The sequence below is a fragment of the Lolium rigidum genome, chromosome 3, assembly GCF_022539505.1.
Source record: "Lolium rigidum isolate FL_2022 chromosome 3, APGP_CSIRO_Lrig_0.1, whole genome shotgun sequence".
Taxonomy (NCBI): Eukaryota; Viridiplantae; Streptophyta; class Magnoliopsida; order Poales; family Poaceae; genus Lolium; species Lolium rigidum.
The window spans coordinates 303,044,970-303,066,257 of NC_061510.1; the positions used below are offsets into that span (position 1 = coordinate 303,044,970).

At 46.9% G+C, this 21,288-nt stretch overlaps 2 long non-coding RNA genes across 2 annotated transcripts; one reads left to right on the top strand and one right to left on the bottom strand.

Moving 5' to 3' along the window:
* Positions 1-10,921: 10,921 nt before the first annotated feature.
* On the top strand, positions 10,922-12,851 carry LOC124699769. Its single transcript, XR_007001513.1, has 2 exons — positions 10,922-11,099; positions 12,417-12,851. It is a non-coding gene; the product is annotated as an uncharacterized LOC124699769 (long non-coding RNA).
* Positions 12,817-14,618, bottom strand: LOC124699770. Its single transcript, XR_007001514.1, has 2 exons — positions 14,446-14,618; positions 12,817-13,436 (listed from the first exon to the last, which is right to left on the bottom strand). It is a non-coding gene; the product is annotated as an uncharacterized LOC124699770 (long non-coding RNA).
* Positions 14,619-21,288: the final 6,670 nt, after the last annotated feature.

Consider the following 21,288-nt stretch of genomic DNA (forward strand, 5'->3'; position numbering starts at 1 on the left):
GCATAAGGGTTGCACTACGACAACGATATGATACGAAGAACAATGCTAACCCTAACACATCTAAGATAACTACGTTGCTCGCCATCAAAAAGGCTTCAAGCACGAGCAACGCATGAACAACGTAATAAGCTTGTGCTCGTCTAGATCGCAAGATGCGATCTAGGCAGCATGGTGCTTACCGGAGAAACCCTCGAGACGAAGGAGTTGGCGATGCGCCGAGATTGGTTTGTGTTGAACGTTGGTTGTTGTTTATTCCATAAACCCTAGATACATATTTATAGTCCGGGGGACTTTCTAATTCAAGCGTGCACCTAACCGTGCACGGGTAAAACTCTAACTCCTAACCGACACGTATCCTACTATGGTACAGATACACGGGCAAACTAGCCCAAACTTTGCATGTAAGGCCGATTCACGTATTTCTTCTATATATATATTCTTCAAGCCCATCTTGATCGCGGCCCACCTCTGACTCGGTCAAATTCTGGTGATAACACATGCCCCCTGGTTTTGGAAATGACATTTCCAAAATCATTACGCTTTTCTTTCGTCGGGTCATGTCGTGGCGGCACGGGACCGCCGCGAGTATCCTTCATTACGATGCCTTGCCTCTTCCACTTCTCCGCGTGGCCCGCGAAATTTTACTCGTTGGGCACAACTTCCTCGAAACTGCCGTGGCATTGAATCTCCCTCATATCCCCTTTATTTAACCGTTCTACACAGCTTTGCTTCTTCATCCCCTTCGCATTAGCACCCCAAAAACCCTCCTGCGCCACCATGTCTTCTTCCTCCTCGTCCTCCTCCGGTCTTTCCTATGGGTCCTCCTCCTCCCGTGAGACGCCGGAGGACATCCGCGCCCCAGAAGAATGGGACCATAAAGACCACGCCTCCTCCATCTGGTCTGAGGACGACCAGTCCTTGACCAGCGGGGATGAAGATCTCCAGTTCCTCGCCGACGGGGAACTAGAGTCGGAAAGCGAGGATGACCAGTTCCCCTGGGACGGCTGCCCCTCCTCTGAAGAAGAGGAGGAGGAAGACGACGACGACTCCCTCGAGGGCTACCCGCCGGCGAAACGCCTCCGCATGTGGTGGGACGACGACAGCAGGGACGATGAAGAGGAGGATGAAGCTCCCGTAGAGGGCTACGGGAGCAGCGACAAGGAGCCCATCGGCAGTAGTGCCGATGAGAGCTCCGAGGATGACGACGAGGGCAGCGATGGCCCGTAGATTAGGATCTACTAGTGTAGGCCTAGCAGTAGTAGGTTGGTCAATAGACCCTTCTTTTGTTCTTCCTTCTTTGAGCAATCGGCTCTTCTTTGTAAGAAATCCTGTTCATTAATGAAGAAGTTTCCCCAATTCGATTCTGCCGATTTCTTTTAAACCGGTTCTCAATGAGCCGATGGCAACGCATCGGTCTCTCATAATCCGCCCTTCATCTCTTCGACCACAGGGTGACTGCAATCTTGGTCAAAACTCAATAAGCCGATGTCAGCGATCCATGAATTTGAGTTCCGCTGAATCACCACCCTTGACGAAAATCGCGGCGCAGGACAGAGCATCCACCAGGCCAGCTGCCCCCCGAGTCTCAGTCAAGGCGAAACAGAGACGAGGGCACGCCATTCAGACAAATGGACCTGGGCTGGATCATGTCTGAGAGAATTATCATGCAGGGCCAGCCAGAGCCGATCACCCCTTCTCGATTGAAAGTTGATATTGCCGATGATCACACAACGGCTCAGAAGTAAAAACTCCTGTGACACAGAGCTGGAGATCCTTGTATTTGTAGATCCTGTGTCATTGTGCTGGAGTCGATGGCCGTGCATCGGCTGTACATTTGCGAGAAAATGCGTGAGCAAATTTTTTACAGGCCGATTTTTCTATCGGCCCCCAATGTTTCACTGCACATGTATCGCACATGTTCATCTGATTAGGTGCCCCCCCGAGCCGATTCTGCCAGGTAACTGCTGAAATCGGCTCTTTGATCAGTCAAGGCACTCTATGCGAACGTCAGCTTGATTAGGACCAGTGTGGACTTCTTCTAGCTCATTAGCCGACGTAACCCCATTGCCCATTAGATTGGAGTTGAACCCAAGCAGAATGGATGGTGAGGATAATTTTTTGGCCGATTGCTGGAATCGGCCTCCCTGTTGCTTGCTCGATGAAGGTTTTTGCAATGTTCCTCCATACATCCTTGGGGCCGATCTCCTGGATCGGCATCGCCACGTTCGTCCATCGATGTTGTGTTCGCTACACGGTCAGGCCGGTGGATAAAACCAGCCTAACCCCGTTCTTTGTCACGTCGATGCGCTCGCAGTCGTCCAAATTGATGCCTGAGAGTGGTTCTTGGCCTGATGTCTCCCAAACGTTCATGCCAGCCGTTGAAATCTCGGCCGAATCATCTGCGTGGACGACTTCTACTTCATCTCCATCCCACTGTATTAGGTATTGGTGCATCGTGGATGGAATGCAACAGTTGGCGTGGATCCAATCTCTCCCTAGTAGGACAGCATAGGAGCTCTTGCTGTCGACAATAAAGAACGTCGTAGGGACAGTTTTCCTTCCTACGGTCAGATCCACATTCAAGACACCTTGAGCGTCAGATGCTTGGCCATTGAAATCGCTCAGTGTTACATTGGTCTTGATCAGATCCGAGCTAGAGCGTCCCAACCGACGTAGCATGGAGTATGGCATGATGTTAACTGTCGCTCCGGTGTCCACCAACATCTTGTTGACATGCTGCCCATTGATGTAACCACGCAAGTACAGGGCCTTCAGATGCCTGTAGCTTCTTTCTCGTGGCTTCTCAAAGATGACCGGCCATGGGCCGCAGTCCAGTTGTGCCACAGGTGCTTCGTATAATCCTGGAGCGCTAAACTCCGTTGGAAGGATGAAGACCATGTTTGTGCCGCCCGATGTCTCATCATCGGCTTTCCTTTGCTTGGGGCGCCACTCTTTTCTTTGTGGCCGACCTTCTTCGTCCGGGGTTCGCTGAATTTTGGCGGCCGGATCAGGCCGTGCCTTCCTCAACGTGTGCGGGTATAACCTTTCAGCCTTCCTCCAACCCACGCGGACGCCGAACCCTTCGCTTCGGGAACGGCTGAGCCCATCGGGGCACCACCTTGGCCGATGATACTTGTCTTCTTCTTCATCATCGCCCTCTAGTTCCTCGAGATCTTCCACCCGAGCAGACTCAGCATGTTTGTTCCGAGGCGGGAGAGGCCCTAGACGTTTGAACACGGACACGTTAGCTGCGTCCTTCTTCTTTTGTTTACATTCGGGCGCTTGCCGATTGTAGGCAATCGGCTCATTCCCGAGTCCCGAGCAGTGTCCGAAGAAGGGGCAGTCCCGGTGCCTATCCACGTCGTCTTGCTCCCTCGACCTTTCCTTGGCGTGGCGCTCATATCGCTCCTCGTCGTGATCATGCCGACGACGTCTCCTGTCGTCCCTAGCCGCCCGATCTTTGTCATCATCATCGCCTGGATCGTCGGCGTTGGTCATACCGACTCACATACTTGTTGAGGAGGTGATCGAGAGAGGTCGCCGATATCTTATGTTCTTCACTTCTCCCTCCGTGACGTAGCGCTTGCCGGTCGTGGCGGAGCCGATCGCGTGGAGCGGCTTCCTCTCGTGTCTTTGCTATGAGAGCAGCTGCCCTCATCTCCGTCCTTACCAGAGTGGTGCCCAGGTCCCACCATGTTGATATTGCACGAGAAATCTGGCTGGCACCCTCCATGGTAAGTACGCTCCACCATGTTAACGACGGGGAAGGGGTGTGTGTCGACCTTCATGGCGTACCGGTTGAAAATTAGCCGTCCTTTTTCTATCGCCATTTGGATCTCGCGACGCCACACCTCGGCGGTCGTTAGTGGTGTGGGTGAACGTGTTATGCCACTTGCGGTATGGCTTTCCGTTCAGCTCTTGCACCGTGGGGATCTTGTGGCCTTCGGGTATCTTTAGTCGCTTCTCCAGTGAGTAAGAGGTCAAAAATCTGCTCAGCTTTGGTCACGTCGAAGTCGAACCCTTTTGGAGGACCTTGTGGCTTAACCCACTTACAGGACACGGGGCTTGCCGCCCGAGCCCATTCAGCCACTGCTACCTCTTGATCTCCCGCGAGCACCTTCATCCTCGTCCGCCTCAACCGGGACCACCGCTCGCTTGAATTTGTCCTGGTAAACATCCGGGTGGCGCCGTTCATATGCCGACAGCCTTCGCACCATGTGCACCAATGAAGGGTAGTCCGCTTGGGAGGCCACGTCCTTGATCGATGATGAGAGACCCACCACCGCCAACTCGATCGCTTCTTTTTCACTTACGTGAACCGAATAGCATCGGTTCCTCACGGTCCCGAAGCGCCGGATGTATTCCGACACTTGTTTCCCCGCGCTTCGTCGTACTTGTGCTAGATCGGCAATGCCGGCCTCGGAAGCCTCCGAGTGATACTCGCTCATGGAACCGCTCTTCCAACTCGCTTCCAAGTCCGGATTGAGTTCGGTGGCAGCGATGTGTACCACCCGAAAGCCGATCCTGTGAGGGACTGTGCGGAGAACCTCACACGCAGCTCGTCTGATGCTGAGATCGTGCCCAGCTGTGCCAAATATCGGCTCACATGCTCGATGGAGCTGGAGCCATCTGATCCACTAAACTTTGCAAAGTCAGGGAGCCGATATTTGGGTGGTAGCGGGATCAATTCGTACTCGTTGGGGTACGGCTTGGTATAGCCGAACGTCTTCCTTTTCGGCATCATGCCGAATTGGTCTTTCAGAATTGTACAAATCTGATCCGCGGTGATGGCTGAAGGCGTCGAACCCTGAAGATTCGCCGGGGTGGCATACTTAGCCAGCCATGCTTGCTTTTCCAGTTCTGAGCCAACTGCAGGGAGCTGAGCTCGGAGGTTTGTCGGAGTGGCGTATTTAGCTAGCCACGTCCGCTTCTCAAGATCCGCTCCCCGACGTTCCTCCCGTCGTTCCGAAGTCCCCGCCGTTGCAACTCTGGCTCGAGAGTGCCCAGCTGCTGCGGTCCGCACGTATGCGCACGTGTATCCGTGCGGGATCTCCTTGGGCGCCTCATGTAGGAATTGGTAGTCACTAGGGTCACCACCAATCTTGTAGACGACGTATGCCGATGAGTTCGGCACTTCGGTGCCGCCAACGCGAACGGCGGCGGTGGACGGGACTCGGGGTGGCATCTCTCCTTTGTAAGTCCCCGGAGCTGGTCCCGACGGAGAATACCGATGGCTCATGATTTCCTGGATCACGCGCGGAGCGACACGCTCCCGAGTGTTCACCGTGCTCTCCGAGTGGCGGTGCAGCGAATGAGCCACCATGAAGTTGATCTCCCGATGCGGCGACCTGGTGCGTTCTTCCGACGGGGCGGACAGGTCCACTCCATCGAGCGCGCCTTCGGTGAGAACCCCTTCCACCCGATGCCATGGGAGCGGGTTCCGTGGAAAGAGCCGATGAGGTCGGCTTCGAGGACTGCCTTGATCTCGTCATGCTTCTTCTTGAGCTCGTCAGTCAGATCCTCGTACTTGACCGGAGTGCTTTCCGCCATCTCGGATGTAGATGGCGATGAGGCGGATGTCGAAGATGGTCCCACCGGCCGTGCCAGAATGTGTTGCGGTCAGAAACCCACCGGCGGGCAGCGACTGGCAACACCGTAGAGCCGGGAACAACTCAGGGCTGCGGCTGGCCCCAGTCCCTCAGAGCGACGGCCCGCAAAGCCTTCCGGTCACACGTCCGATGCTGTCGCAAGGGCGTGCCACCCGACCTATACCCGGTCGGGAAGGTGTTGGATGATGCCTCGCTTAGTTTCCTCGCATGGCATACACGTAAACATTAAATACGAGCCTCGATCGGCTCTCAGGTTATCCCGTGAATCGGCTCGAAGAGCCGATCCACCCATGATTCGTACAAGGTGTCCGAATATATGGTGGTCCTGCTTGATCAAGATAAAGCTAATGCGATCTACGACGATTTAGGGTTTTCACCGCATAATCGGATCATCCTACTCACGATTGGGCCTCGCGCTCGCGTACGGTGATCGTAAGCCGATCCTAGACAGGGCCTAAAAACCAACACGAGGTTGATCCCCGGAACATCCCGTCTAGGGCTAGCAAACTACACCCTACACGCCGCTGGATCCTCCAACCCTTTGTAAGGCCTAACTATTGCGGATATTAAACTAATCCTTGAAGAACAAGGAGCAACCGTAACGGATCGGATCTACTAAACAATGATCAAGCGGGGTGCCGTCCCTACACCTAAGATAGGTGTAAGGGCGGCTAGATGCATAAGGGTTGCACTACGACGAGCATATGATACGAAGAACAATGCTAACCCTAACACATCTAAGATAACTACGTTGCTCGCCATCAAAAAGGCTTCAGCACGAGCAACGCATGAACAACGTAATAAGCTTGTGCTGCCTAGATCGCAAGATGCGATCTAGGTAGCATGGTGCTTACCGGAGAAACCCTCGAGACGAAGGAGTTGGCGATGCGCCGAGATTGGTTTGTGTTGAACGTTGGTTTTTGTTTATTCCATAAACCCTAGATACATATTTATAGTCCAGGGGACTTTCTAATTCAAGCGTGCACCTAACCGTGCACGGGTAAAACTCTAACTCCTAACCGACACGTATCCTACTATGGTACAGATACACGGGCAAACTAGCCCAAACTTTGCATGTAAGGCCGATTCACGTATTTCTTCTATATATATATTCTTCAAGCCCATCTTGATCGCGGCCCACCTCTGACTCGGTCAAATTCTGGTGATAACAGCAGCGACTCAGCCATTCCTCCCGCCACCTCGATTCTCACTTTCATCCTTCTCAAATCATCGATACCACCGGCACCCTCCCTCTCGAAGCCGATAGTTGATTGTCGCCTACACCAACCATGAGACTCTGGCCGCCGCCTCGGCTGTCCTGCTTGCTGCTCCTCCTTCCAACCCTATCCACTCGAGGTGAACTCGCACATTGATGTGCACGCAAGGTGCTCGACCCTTTGGCATTGTAAGATTTTGTTGATCTTGCATGCCTTTCGGTCAATTGATTGATTGTTGTTTCATCAATAGGCTATGTATAGCAACGACGAGATGATGAGATGATGATGCATGCTTTCATGGAAGATGCCCATGCCGCTGTTGATTAAGAAGAGCAATTGGTCATCATTGCTTACCTTCTACAATTGCAAGCAACCGAGCTGAACAATGTCGTTCCTAGTCGTGGAGGTTCCAAGTTCAGGAGAAGGAAGAGCAAGGAAAGGTAGAGGATGGAGGGTCATGCCATGCTATCACACGGCTTGTACTCGAAAGGAGTTTCACCGCTGGTATAGGATGACCAAGGAGTTGTTCACGAACTCGGAGAATGGTGTGAGGGTGTACGATACCTACTTTGTGATAAAGAAATATGTTGTCGGAGTGTTTGGTATCTCTTCAATTCAGAAATGCCTGCTAATATGAGGATACTTGCATATAGATCCATGCCGATACACATGACGACTACCTTTGCATGGCCAAGTCCACAGCCGTTGAAGTCATGTATCGATTTTGCAAGGCAGCTGCCGCATTGTGTGGACCATACTATCTGAGAGGACCCAATGAAGCAGAAAAAACTCGTATCATGGCATAGATGAGATTTCCTGAGATGCTTGGAGGCATCGATCGATTCCATGCATTGATCATGGAAGACTATCCATTTTCTTGGCAAGGTTTGTAGAAAGGGCATCATGGATATTGCACTGTGATGCTTGAAGCTGTGGTGGCTCATGATCTCTGATTTTGGCACGTCAATGTTCTACATTTCTCAACAGTGTCTGTGATACTAGGTGAAGGCCATGCTCCAGAAGTGCAAATATATATGAGGTCAATAGCCATCACTATACAAAGTGTATTACCTAGCCGATTGCATCTATCCAAGGTAGTAGAAATTTGTAAAGACAATCAGCGAGCCTCAAGCTCACAAAGAGTCTCACTTTTCTTATCGCGAGGAGTCTTGCAGAAAGGATTTCGAGAGGTCACTTGGCATGCTCCAATCTCGTTTGCAATTGTCCGGTACCCTGCTCTAACCTCGTCCCAAGTCTATATGTGGGAAGTGATGCATACTTGTGTGGCCATGCACAACATAATCATTGAGAGTGAGCGCGGATGTCGCCAGCAAGGGATAATCATTTGTATGATCACTAGGGCCCTCTTGCCATTGTTGAGCACCGGCTGCCTGCAAGAGATATTGCAATTCATTGTTAGCTTGCGTTTGCTGTGCTCATGCCATACATCAGTTTCTGTTCTGAGTTCTTATCTTGTGAGAGTTAAGAGCAGTAGCTTTTGTCGTTAAGGACATTAGCTTATGAAATCGGGGATAGATGTCCCTTTAATTGCTCACAAAAATCAAGGGTGTGCGACTGTGGACAAGGAGGGGTATCGTAGGTAGTGAACCGAAACCGTACCGCCAATGCGTTTGGAGGTAGAAAAAACCATAATAGGTTCCTTTGTGCTGAAGTTTTGCAACATGATCAAAATAGTTGTTTTGGCCCCTGTCGTAAGGCGGGATGTGGGACGGGAGTTTTCTCCAACTCTTCTTTAATCCTTCTTAAATCCAGTACCTCCTTTTGTTGTCATTCTTGTTTTGTGGGAAATTCTGGCACCGCCGAGACCGATGAGGACACCACGTCTAAGACGATGCGTGGTAAGGCCGTGATCAACTTAGGCTCACTAGGTATCGATAATTCAATTAAATCTTTCCTTCAATTTTCTACTACAAATATTTCTACAAAGTTGAATAGTGCATGTGTTTTGTTCTCTAGCAATGAAAAGAAAATGATTGTGTTAACTAAATCTTTGAGATATATGGAGTTTGATAGATTAAAAGTCATTCCAAAAATCTTAAGCAAGTCGGATACCACCCATTTAGATGAGGAAGAGATGCATTCCACATCTTATTGGCGAGGTATCAGAGGTGGGTTTGGATGGGGCGATGCTTAGTTTAGTTTATCATCTTAGAGCATCCAATCGGAAATCAAAAGCTACATACAAACAATAATAGTCAAAAGCCAAATAAAAAGGCAAGAAAGTCTAAATCTCCAATTCTTTCCCAATGAATGACATATTTACGAATAGAAGAGGTCTTCAATACTTGGCTAAATATTTGCATATTGCTGATTGTATTCGTAAACACGAGTTGGATAAATTGTAAACCACCTATCGAGTGGTGTTGATTTCACTTGGATTTCTCACCCACCTCGTGGACAATCTAGGGGCTTATTACTTGGCGTTAGAACGGACATTATGAATGTATTGGCTAGTTCGGGTGGAGCATATGAAGCTCCATATTCGAAACAACACGGATAATTTCGCATGGAGTCTGGTCACCGTGTATAGAGCATTCTATGATGAATATAAAGCTGCCTTCCTTCGTGTATTGTTTAATTTAGCAAAAGATAACCCATAATTTATTTTTATAGGAGAGGACCTAATTTGCTCACATTTCCACACGAGAAGAGTAGAGGCACATTCGACAATCATTGGACTTTTTTTTTATTTAATGTTGTCATTTAAGGTTTAAATTTGAGAGGGGTATCAATGATGAAAGGCAGTTCACCTGGGCGAAGATGAAAACTTGGATCACGTACTTATGGATACTTATTGGAAACCTAAATCTCCAATAGTTATGGTATGGGCCCTAGCACGTATAGTGTCTTTGTTGGATCATGCTCATATTCTGTTAACCACGGGAACGCCTAGACCAAGGTGTAAAGACACCAAATCAAATTTGAAATTGGATGGTTACAACATGACGGTTTTTCTGATATGGTTAAAAATGTTGATATGGTTAAAAATGTTTGGGAGCAACCTGTTGCTGATCATAATCCTATCCAAAGGTGGAATAACAAAATGCGTGTATTGCGTAAATACCATAGGGAATAGGCAAGGCATACATTGGGCAGCTAAAAGTCAAAACACTTCGGCTGCGATCCATAATTGATGATATAGAGGCCATCGCAGAAGTTTGATCTTTATCAACGCAAAGGGTTGAACTAAAAAGTCATTCCAACGCGTAGATAGCTCAAATTTTGCGACAAGAGGAACTCAAATAGTACCGACGTTCAAAGGCCCAATTCATTTTGGAACGAGACACGAACAGAAGATACTTTCGTAGTGTCGCAAATGGAAGAGACTGAAATAGACTTATTCATTCTCTTCTTTAAGATGAGGGAATGATCAAAGGACATGAGAAATTAAAGACATATATAAAAAATCATTATAAACATTAGTTTGGGGAACCAAAGGAATGGAACTTTTTGATGGGTGAGTCCCGGACAAAAGATATTGCCCAAGTTTTCAATAAGCAAAATGCCCATCTTACCACACCTTATTCTGAAGAAGGAGGACTTTTACAGTACCCCCAAGTGAATAGGGGCCATTCATTTTAGCCGATCAGGCGGCTAACGATTGCCCGTACTCCATAACCAGGACCTAGAGTACCAGGTAACATTTGATTGGAAACTGGCGGAGTACCTCCATTGGAGGGTCAAAAAATAATTTCTCATACTAGCTTCCTCCCGATAGGGGCATAGACATGTATCTATGTTTTTGTGAGGGTGCTTTTGCATTTTGTATCCATTTCGTCTCAAACAGCTTATCTCCTGGACGAACCCTAGCTGAGTTGTTCCCGGCGGCGTCGGGGGGAAACGGAGCTGGAGCCGATCGGGGAGGGGGACGAGGCACCGCGCGGCCGTCGCGTGCATCCCCCCCGACGGATGCGCGCAGGAGGAGGCGACCTGGTAGGGAGACGAGGCGCCACCCGGGCGTGGCATCCAGGCCCCCGAAAGATGGGCGAGGCGCCGCGCGGCCGTGGCGTCCGACCCTCGGCTCTCTGCGGCGGCGAGATTGGGCAAAGGTAGGAGCGGCGGTGGCGTCAAGGTCTTCGGCTCCCTCGATGGATTTGCGGCGACGGGTGGGCGGAGTGGTGGTTGGCTCGCATCGCCGGCGAGGCGGGGGAAAGGTAGCAGCGGCCGTGGCATCTAGGTGGTCGGCTTCCTGGACGGATGAACGTTGCAGCACCACATCGAGCTGAACCGAGATAAGTTCAGATTTCAGAATGTGAGGATCATCCCAATCCCAAATCCCTCTTATTTTTCCATGCGATGTATTGCTACCTGTCAATTTCTTAGCGATGGATTTGTAGTTGCTGTTAGGGCCAGTCTCTGTTTTGCTTTGGTGGGTGACAGTGTCAGTTTTAAAATTGACTAGCTAGCCCGCACGTAGCTGCATCATCAATCATAAATCATGCTCGTTGTGCACCGGTGTTTCTTTCAGCTCCACGGATGCATCTACAATGCAGTTTTTTTTTTTGTAGAACATAACTTAGATTCTAAGAAGAGTAAAATCGCAGTGAACTTTGTAATGTTTTGCATTAATGGACGAGTTGCAGTTATACACAGAAGACTCAATCCATCTATAATAGACAGTATCACCTGTGTCCTAATATTGCATGAAAGTGGAATCGAGCTCCACAGTTTTGCACTTGATGGCCTACAAACATTCAAACCTTTTTGATAATTCAAATTCAGATAGATCATGAGTATTGTCCCGTATTTTTAAACCTTAATTATTACTATCCCGTTTTTTTTGTTTGATTATTTAACTCAAGTTCTGTAAACTTGAAATTATAAACACTAAGGTAGGCCTTTTGTCGAGTGCATAGAGACGTTTACGGAAAAATCAGTGCCTGGCCTTGGTGTCCTTTTTTGCCTGGTTAGGCTAGTTTTTTGAGATGGTTTTTTACTTGCTTGGTTCATATAGACTCCTGGCCTCGTAAGGTACTAAGCTCTAATTAATAACATAATGAAGGAAAAAAAAGAAAGGTACTATCCAATCCAGTAGTGGAACCAAGCACCACCTATTCCAATTTAATAGTAAATATGTTCATGTTAGGGATTTAGAATTGCTGTTATCCCTGTGGCGTTACATGAGTTACGTTTTGTTTCCGATAAAATAAGCTTGGAAGTTGAATTTTGTTTGTAGATTCAAAGTTGAGATCACGACCATCAAATTGGCTTAATTAACAAAAGACACACAATCTACACTTGAATGTCAGTATTAATATGGTTTTGTAGGGCATGGCATGAATTTCTGCCAATACTTTAATCTGTAAGAGCCAACCTGATATGTGTTCATGATTAGTGTAAGAGCCAACCTGACTTAGATGACTGTGACCTGTCAGCACTTAAGTGTGATTGCAACGAACCGGTAGTGTGACACATCTACTACACTGAAAACTACGAACGTATGTGCTATCTAATATGTAATGTGGCAGAAGTGATATTTCTTCTGTAACTCATATACAAAATTCTGCAGTATCTTTCTGAATTGCATTTCACTAAATTTTCTCTGGTTTGATGTGTGTAATGTGTGCAGGGTTGTAGTTTGTCAATCCGGGAGGACCTGCTCAACAAGTATGCAGAACAGATGGTTAACTACTGCATCACGGCTTCAAACAATAATCTGGATGATTCATTGGTTTCACCGGTGAACCTTGTGTGAACAAGAAGAAAGAACAACTTTTACAACTGGAGAACAAACTGGACTATGTATGTTCAGAACTACAAAGACAAGAACATATGTCATGATAAAAGACTCGAAGACGAAAAATGCAAATCTAGGAAATGCGGTGAACTTTTCTGGTTCATGCTAATATTGTATGTAGCTAGATTACTGATTCCCACCCTATAGGGTAAAGATTATATATCGTGTAATCCGGTCTTTCATTATATAGGTAATGTCAGATTCATCATAGTCTGAAGGTTACACACAGATATTTCATAATCGCAAACCCTTGCTTCACTCTCTGTATCCACTTCGTTGTCAACAGGCATACAGAAATTGAATTACAAATATGATCAAAACCAACAGATCAACAAGGTCAATTGCACTCAATATTTTTGAACTAGCTGCAGTAACACACAAGCAATATTGTCTACAGAACAAAGCAATCCTTACAGGAAATAGAACATGTAACCAAACTTCAAGGCCCGGTACAGCAAAACCAAACTTCAGGTCTCGGTACATACAGGAAATAGAAACTGTAACCAAACTTCATGTCTTCCTCTTTTGCTCAGTTGGTTCAAAATACTTCTGCAAACGGTAACCTTCTTTGGAACAGACAAACTGTCTTTTTTTACTTCTTTGGTCCCAGCCACATACTCTTTCTAGTCCAATCTGGCATTGAACCCTTTCTCTTTCACATATTTGTTCTAGTGCTCGTAACCTTGCTCTTCGCTATCAAATATTTGACTGACCATCGTAATATATTCTTCTCTCACCTCTGTTTCACCAATACCATCCATCGTCCAAACCTGTCATTATCAAACCATCATACTTACTCCCTCCATCTCAGTGGTCAAAGTTTGTCTTGAACTGCGTGCGTGCCGTGCGTGCCTGTTAAACCGAGACGGAGTTAGTAGTACATGTACATGTCATGTCTGCCCAAATTATTATAAAACGCAACAACTATCCATTAGGTAATCACATAGACTTTCTATCACACAATTTTAATTTGGTTCAGATCTATATACATGAACAAGAGACGTCTGAACATAGTCTAACAGAACTCATAAATTAAAACATCAGGATACATCAACTGATTGGCTCCAAATCCAGTGAAAAAATCAGTAAAATTTGTAGCATCAGTTTGGTTCAAAACTAGATATGATATCAGAGACAATACTATGTGTTTCTATCTTTAGGGTACACATGAACCATAGACAGCTGAACAACACAGTCTGACAGAACCCATAAATAAAGACATCAGGATACATCAACTGATTGGCTCCAAATCGAACGAAAATTTTAGTAGAATTTCTAACATCAGTTTGGTTCAAAACTAGGTATGATATTGGAGTGGTGTTTTGGAACATGAGAGCATATGCTCCCTCTATTTTGAAATGCATCTTACACATATTTTGAATTTCAAAAAAGTTGAAACCAAAAATTCGCATGTAAATCTTCTCGTGCTACACGCTTAGAAAGTTGTTTCATAAAAAATCGACTTATCATGTGACATGTGTAAAAAAGACAAAACTCAGTGCTAAAAATAATGGTTTTCACAAGATAAGTTTTCTTATTTTTATATAGACCACAAAAAATATTGGTTTTTCATGAAACTTGACGAACGAACGTATATTATGAAGATGTACATGTAAAATTTTTTGTTAAAATTTTTCGATATTTCGAAATATGATTTTTTGGTAGAGGGTGCATACGCACCCGGGAGCCGAATTGAATTTCCGGTATGATATCAGAAACTATGCGTTTCTATCTTTTCAAATTTCCCACCACTTCGAACACACAAGCTACACGTTAAACAATTAAATTCTTGGCAAAGAATGTACTGCTCTATGCCCACTAGTACCATACTTTTACTGCACAAAGAAACACAATAACTAACCAGGTCACGTCGCCACAGCAATGAAGAACGCACAGGCGATCGGGACGAAGGCGAAGATAACGGACGCGTCAGCCGCACGTTGGAGAAGAAGGGCCCTATATTCGCAAAAAAAAGAGGAGAAGAAGGGTCCTTCGACCAGGACGCGTGAGGCGGCGCCGCCAGACGGCCAACAAGGGCAGCACCGGCCGAGGAAGATGGGACTTCCAACAAGGACGTCCCAGGCAGCGGCGCGACGTAGCCAACAAGGCCCAAATGCGGCGGCGGAGCAGGTGGCGGCGCGAGGCAGCCAAAAAGGCCTAGATGCGGCGGCGGCGTAGTGGGCCCTGGGGCCGCGGAATCGACCGAGACAGCGGGGTGAGGCGAAGCAGCGACGGCGCAGAGACGGCGCAGAGGGGTCCGGGGCCGCTGAATCGAGCGAGGCGGCGGCGCAGTGGGGGTGGGGCGCGGTGGCTCAGTCGATCGATCACAGCCTCACAGATGCTCCTCTATCGGAAAACATGAGGATGGTTAAAGTAATAAAGTGCATATTGCCCTTTTGGCACTTTCAGAATGATAATATTAACACTAGTCCTTTATCACGAACGGTCAGATATGCTTGGTACTCCACCGCATCATTCTGGAGTACCGGGTACCGTAAATTTTGCCCTGAAGAAGAAGTAAACATATGATTTTCCAAATGGACATAACAAGACCCAAGGTTCGGATGGTTTCCGGGCAGAGTTCTATCATAAATTGTGGGATATTATTAAGTCGGATGTGCTAGAACTGGTTGGCGTTCTTCATGCTGGACAGTTAGACATATTTCGCCTTAATTTCGGTGAGATAATCTTATTGTCTAAAGTTAATGAAGTAGAAATGATTTAACAATATATACCTATATGTATTCTTAATGTTAGCTTCAAGATATTCACGAAAACTGCAACAACTAGGCTGAATTCGAGGGCTAACCATGTGGTTCGACCTACTCAGACTTCTTTTATACTAGGAAGGAATATCCTAGATGGGTTAGTAACCCTGCATGAAACAGTCCATGAGCTACATCAGAAAAAGTTGAGTGGGACAATATTTAAGAATGACTGCGAACTACAACAAAGTTTCAGAATTAAAGTTTTTCTGGTGAGTGACGTGCTCTAATTCATAACTTTATTTTCGCAGAAAGTGTGTCCATCAAAGTAAAAGCTGATATTAGCAGATATTTTCAGACGAATAAAAGGTTAAGACAAGGCGTTCCATCATCAGTCATCACACATGCCATTTAATGTAGTGACTGATATGTTAGCTACATTTATTGAGCGTGCGAAAAACAAAGTTGAAGGAGTGGTCTCCCACCTTGTGGATGGAGTACTGACAATCCTTCAGTATTTTGGAACATTATCTTGAAAAGGCAAGAAACCTAAAATCAATATTATAGGCATTTGTAAAGCTTTCGAAACTCAAAATAAACTTCCATAAAAGTGAACTATTTTATTTTTGAGATGTTGCGGATGCAGGTGCTATCTACATTGAACTTTTTGGTTCTGGACAAAGTCAGTTTCCTATCAACTATTTAGGTATTTCAATAAATTATGGAAGACATACAAATGTTGAATGGAAACACGCTGAGGAGGGATTACAAAGACGTTTAAGTAGTTGGAAAGGAAAATTATTATCGTTTGGTGGAAGATTAGTTCTCACAAATTCAGTACTAACTAGGTATTGTACGTGACTTCTTTCTTCTAATTACCTGAATGAGTCTTGCATAGATCGATTTTTTTCTAATGAAGATTCTTTTAGCAAGAAGATAGTAAAAAAAAAACGTATCGAGTGGCTAAATGGAATGTAGTCTGCTGCCCTAAGGATCAAGGAGGCCCAGGATTCATGACCTTATTAAAAAAAGAAAGCACGTAGGCTCATGTGCATTGTCCCTGTATTGGAAACCCGGAGACTCACATTTCTTGGCTGGAATTCTGAGAGGATAAGTGGATTGGTAATGTTTACAATTGGAGAGTAATATCGAGCTCTATAGATAGTGTACGTCACAAAAGCGATACAATTGCTGAGATGTTGGAGTCTTCCCCATCAAACTTGTCGTTCAGACGAGATCTAGTTGGTGTTAGTCTTGCACCATGGAATGAGTTGCTACAACGTCTGACATCGCTTTGACGAAAGGGGCTGATGAATTTCGCTGCAATCTCTATGAGAATGGTAAATTCTCGGTGAAATCTATGTGTAGAGCACTAATCCAATTAGATGTGTTAGTTGATAACAACAACAATTTTTTTTTGAAGATCAAGATCCCATTAAAGACGAAATTCTTTGCATGATACCTTCGAAGAGGAGTAATTCTAACGAAAGATAACTTTGTGAAACGTAATTGGGACCGAAGTACAAAGTGTGTATTTTACCATCGTGACGAGACTATTAAATACTTATTTTTCGGGTGCAAATTTGCTAGATCCAAGTAGGTTGTACCTTATATCCGCCGCTTTGCTTTGCTAATATTTTCGGCAATAGGATAAATAGAATGGATCGTAGGTTTAAAATACTTATTAGGATGTGAGCGTTTCTCCTTATTTGGCCACTTTAGCTATATAGGAATAACAAGATTTTTAATGATAAAAAATCTACTTTCTTGCAGGTTATCTACCGGTGCACAATTTTTTTTCGTTCATGGTCGTCTCTGCAACGTGTAGAGAATTAAGACTTGTTTATAAAGATGCGCACGGTTGAGGGATACGACGAGAGGTATTTTTATCTAACAAGAATGACAATGTAATCTTCGGATTGGACTTCCATTGTCTTACTCGTACTTGCAGTTTTTTTGATGATTATTTATTTATAATATGCTTCTTTCTATTTATCTTTTGCTCGACTGGATTTGAACAATCGTGTAGACTAGATGTAATGTTTAAATCTGCCCGCTGCAACCATCCTCAGTCGCATCGTCGCTTCTCATGGTGATCTGATAGGTGTTTGCATTCTTTCCCGTGATCTCTTCGACGGTGTTCCACCAACTTATTCGTTGTCGGCGGGTCAGATGTTATGGCTATTCCGGTATACTTTTCCTAAAAGATGCGCAGAAAATGTGCAACTGTGCATCCACGCCATTGAACTTAACCCTCCAAATGAGCCATCATCTGACGACGTGCTTTGCCCCGAGCATCGCACAACCTTGGTCTTTGCACATATCTTCCGTTCAGAACCACGTGAGCGCTGGCGTCTCCCCGTCCTTTGCCATCAACAAACGGTGGGCATTCGTGACTTCTCGATGCACATCACACATGTGACATCACGTACACGAGCACGCTTAGAATCTGTCGAGAGTCAAGATGCCGAGGAGGCGTCTAAGCAAGCTTTTCTAATCGTACGTTATCACCAGCGAGCGAGGTCAGCGCTTTGCCTTGCGCGCAAAGAAGGCGGCACGCAGCGCCGGCCGGCGCCGTCCATCCATGTGCAAACATCTCGCAGCATCCATCTCGTATACATCAATCACGTCGATTTTGAGGAGGAAAGCATGGGCAGCACGTATATAGACATCACCGCCTGGACATTTCAACTACTGTACATATGAATTCTCTGTCCGATCTCTGATCATATCATGCAAATATGCAATGCAGCCAGCGGCAAACCGAGTCTTTGCTGTCCCAAAACTTATATTCAGTTTCTGAAACATGTAATATAAAAAAAAGACAGCTCTCTTCTTGGTGATTCTAGCTGTTACTTACTTTTTCGTTCCAATTTTGCTTAGTGGGCATAGGATTCGTATGCGGTATTCGTACGGATCATTTGTTCCGTCCAGCCTAGTAGCTGGGTGGGTAGTATATACAACGCTAGGCAGATGGATGTTGACTGTTTCTAGCAGCGAAACCTGCAGAGCTGAAGCGTTTCGAGAAGCAGAGCCACCGAATCGTCTGTCAAACACCAGGACATGTAGGCCCGTTGGAGCCACTCAAATCGTGTAGGTAGAACCAAGACTACGTGCTGGCAAGCATAGGAAACTGAAGAAAGATCAGAGGAAATGGAAGGCAAAGAAGACTTGGAAATGGGGCTCCGTCGTCATCAATAGAATACCGTGCCCTATGTAACAGACGAAAACAGCCGCTTCACGCAGTCGAGTTTGCCGAGCAACAACGCACGGTGACGCGAGTGCGTGCGTGGCGTCGGAACGATGTACATCAAGGATCCAGTCGATTTTTCGTTTGGATTTTAGCTACAAGCCCCGTTCGCCTGTGGCAGGCCGGACGGACGCAGTTAGCTAGAGATGAAAACATGATCAGTAGTCTCATGTCCGTCACAGAAAATGCATTCTGTACATCTATTGCATCGTCTTTTTGCTGGATTATTGTTAGTGACGAGGACGTATGAAGAAGCCATATAAAAATCTTGGAGCGTGGTTCTTGCCTTAGCTTGCCTCTTCTTTCACCAGAAGTGGTTAGCTGGCCGTCGGCGGCATGGGTGTCACTTGCTCGGTCTGAAGAAAGACTGTGGTTTTAGGGTTTCTCTCGCGTCAAGATAAGGATCTGTTTGATGCTTATCTCTTTATCTGGCTGGAATGTCGAGTTTTGAAAGGCTCCCCCACCAATTTTTCATGGGCTCGTTATGTTTTTGGAGATTGTTTGATCGGTTGAGATTTGGTTGTACATACCTATGTTTTTATTCTGACAGTTTGGTTCTGGAGGGGAGTGGCGCGAAGCTCGGCTATCTGTTACCAACATGAAACATGTTTAGTTCCATGGTCAAGTTGGATATGAAAAATGTCATGGAAGCTGAGATTTTAGGACTAGTACTGGTGGTTTGAGCTTTTGCGCCATGTGAAATTTGGTGAATGTCAAAGTCTGATATTTCAGATTGAAAATTAAACGTCCGGCTTTAATTGGTTGTGTCTCGCAATAGCCTTATTAAATGCATTACCTTGAGAGCGGAGATCGGGCCACAACAGTGTTTGCATTGTTTCCTTCTCGGATGTGTCATTTTTGAAGAGCTTGGACTTCAGGTTGTCTTGATGGTGGTCGTACTACTGCTGCAAGGACTGAATCATTGTAGCTGGGCGGAAAGTACTGGGCGTCCCCCGGGGGATTTGATTTCCCAGCCCCCGGGTCCCCGTGCTGACACGTGTCCTTTTTGCTGCCGGGTAGCAAAAAAAATCCCGATTTTGCTTCAATGTAGCAAAAAACGATTCGTTCAGGAAAGGAAGAAAAAAGCTAATCTCGCCGGAGAACTTCGCCGGAGACCTTGCCGGAGACTCGTAGCAATAAACTTGCGCTATTGTAGAAAAAAAATCGACGCCGCCGTAGACATCGACACGGACCTCGCTGGAGGCCTCACCGGAGACCCCGTAGCAAAACGTATTGTGTAATTGTAGCAAAAATGCAGAAAAGTTGTAGCAAAAAAAAAATCCTTATGTAGCAAAATTAACAAAACGAAGACCTCGTCGTCGAAGACATCGACGGAGATCTCACCAGCACCCAACATCAGCACTTCCCAAGGTTACAACAACTATCTCCGCCTAAAACAGCAATGCTCGGAACCGCCTGTAGCAACGGCGGACACCTAAGATAGCAAAGTCGGTAGCAAAAACCTCTCTATGCCGGGCAGCCAATGCTGAATGCCTAAGGTAGCAAAGCCAGCCTCCGTCGATAGCAACGCCGGACGTGCAAGGTAGCAGCACCCAGCCGCCAGCAGCAACTCCCGCGGAGACGCGTGGGGGCGGCACAAGGTGAGCACTACGAGTGCGGCCTCCTTGAGCGCGACTCCTCCGATGTCTGATCTCGACCATGCTGGCGCTATCGACGGCGCCCGCTCCGTGGCTGCAGGCTTCGTTCGAGGTTGAGGCAGGCGAGCTCCCGGCGGCAAGGCGGACGAGCTACGGGCGGCGAGGCGGGGCGAGCTCCGGGCGGGACCCTAAGAGTGCGCCCCGTGGCGGCGTCCAGGACGACGGCGCGGACAGCGCACAGGCGAAGCTTGGCCCCAACCTCCGCGCCTGCCATCCCCACGCATCCCGCCGCCCAACTCTGACGCGAGTCACCGCCACGGTCGTTCCCCTGCTTTCCGGCGGCACATCCTCCCAGGGAGAGAGCCATGGTCCACGGGAGGAAGCTAGGACAAGGGAGGAGATGGGCCGCCACCGCCGGAGTGGAGGGCGGCGGAGATGGGCCGCCACCGCCTCAGAGGAGAGCTGCAGCATCGGAGATGAGGGCGGTGGGGATTGGTGGCCGGGAGGCTCACGCCGCGGGATGGAGGAAGAAGTGAGGAGTGGCCTCGGGAGAGAGACGAGGAGATAAGGTCGTGGTGTGGGGACCCCACCCATGACGTGCGTCGCCGGGAACGACACGCGTGTGGGCGCGCGATGGCGCTCATCCAACGGCCACGGAGCCGGAGGTTGCAGCGCGTCTTATCCCCCGGGGGGATTGGATCATTTTCCATTTTTAAAATCCTTTTTAGCTTTTTTTGTTTTGTTCCGTACTGCTATAGGTATTGCGTTCTTGCAAAGAATATGTGTAATTGGTATCTTCAAGATATTAATATATTACTTTTATCAAAAATAATATAAAATCTTTTCTTTTGTGGCACCTATAGTGAATACTTCAAACGTCCACCTATATAATTCACATGTAAGGAGTTAACCCAACAAATTCGTGAAGTGGTTAAGCGCCAAGTAAATTTGGCTTGTTCATCTATCAGGTTTACTCTCATCAATCTTTCTAGCAAGTTTAGCCATGGTTATCATTTATCTCCACTCAACACCGACATGAAACAAATGTTCAATGGTGCATGTGCTAAAACATCTGCAACACAAACATTTTTATGCTGCACAATGTCATGTACATATGTGTATTGAGATGGAAGAGGATTATCTCCTAACCA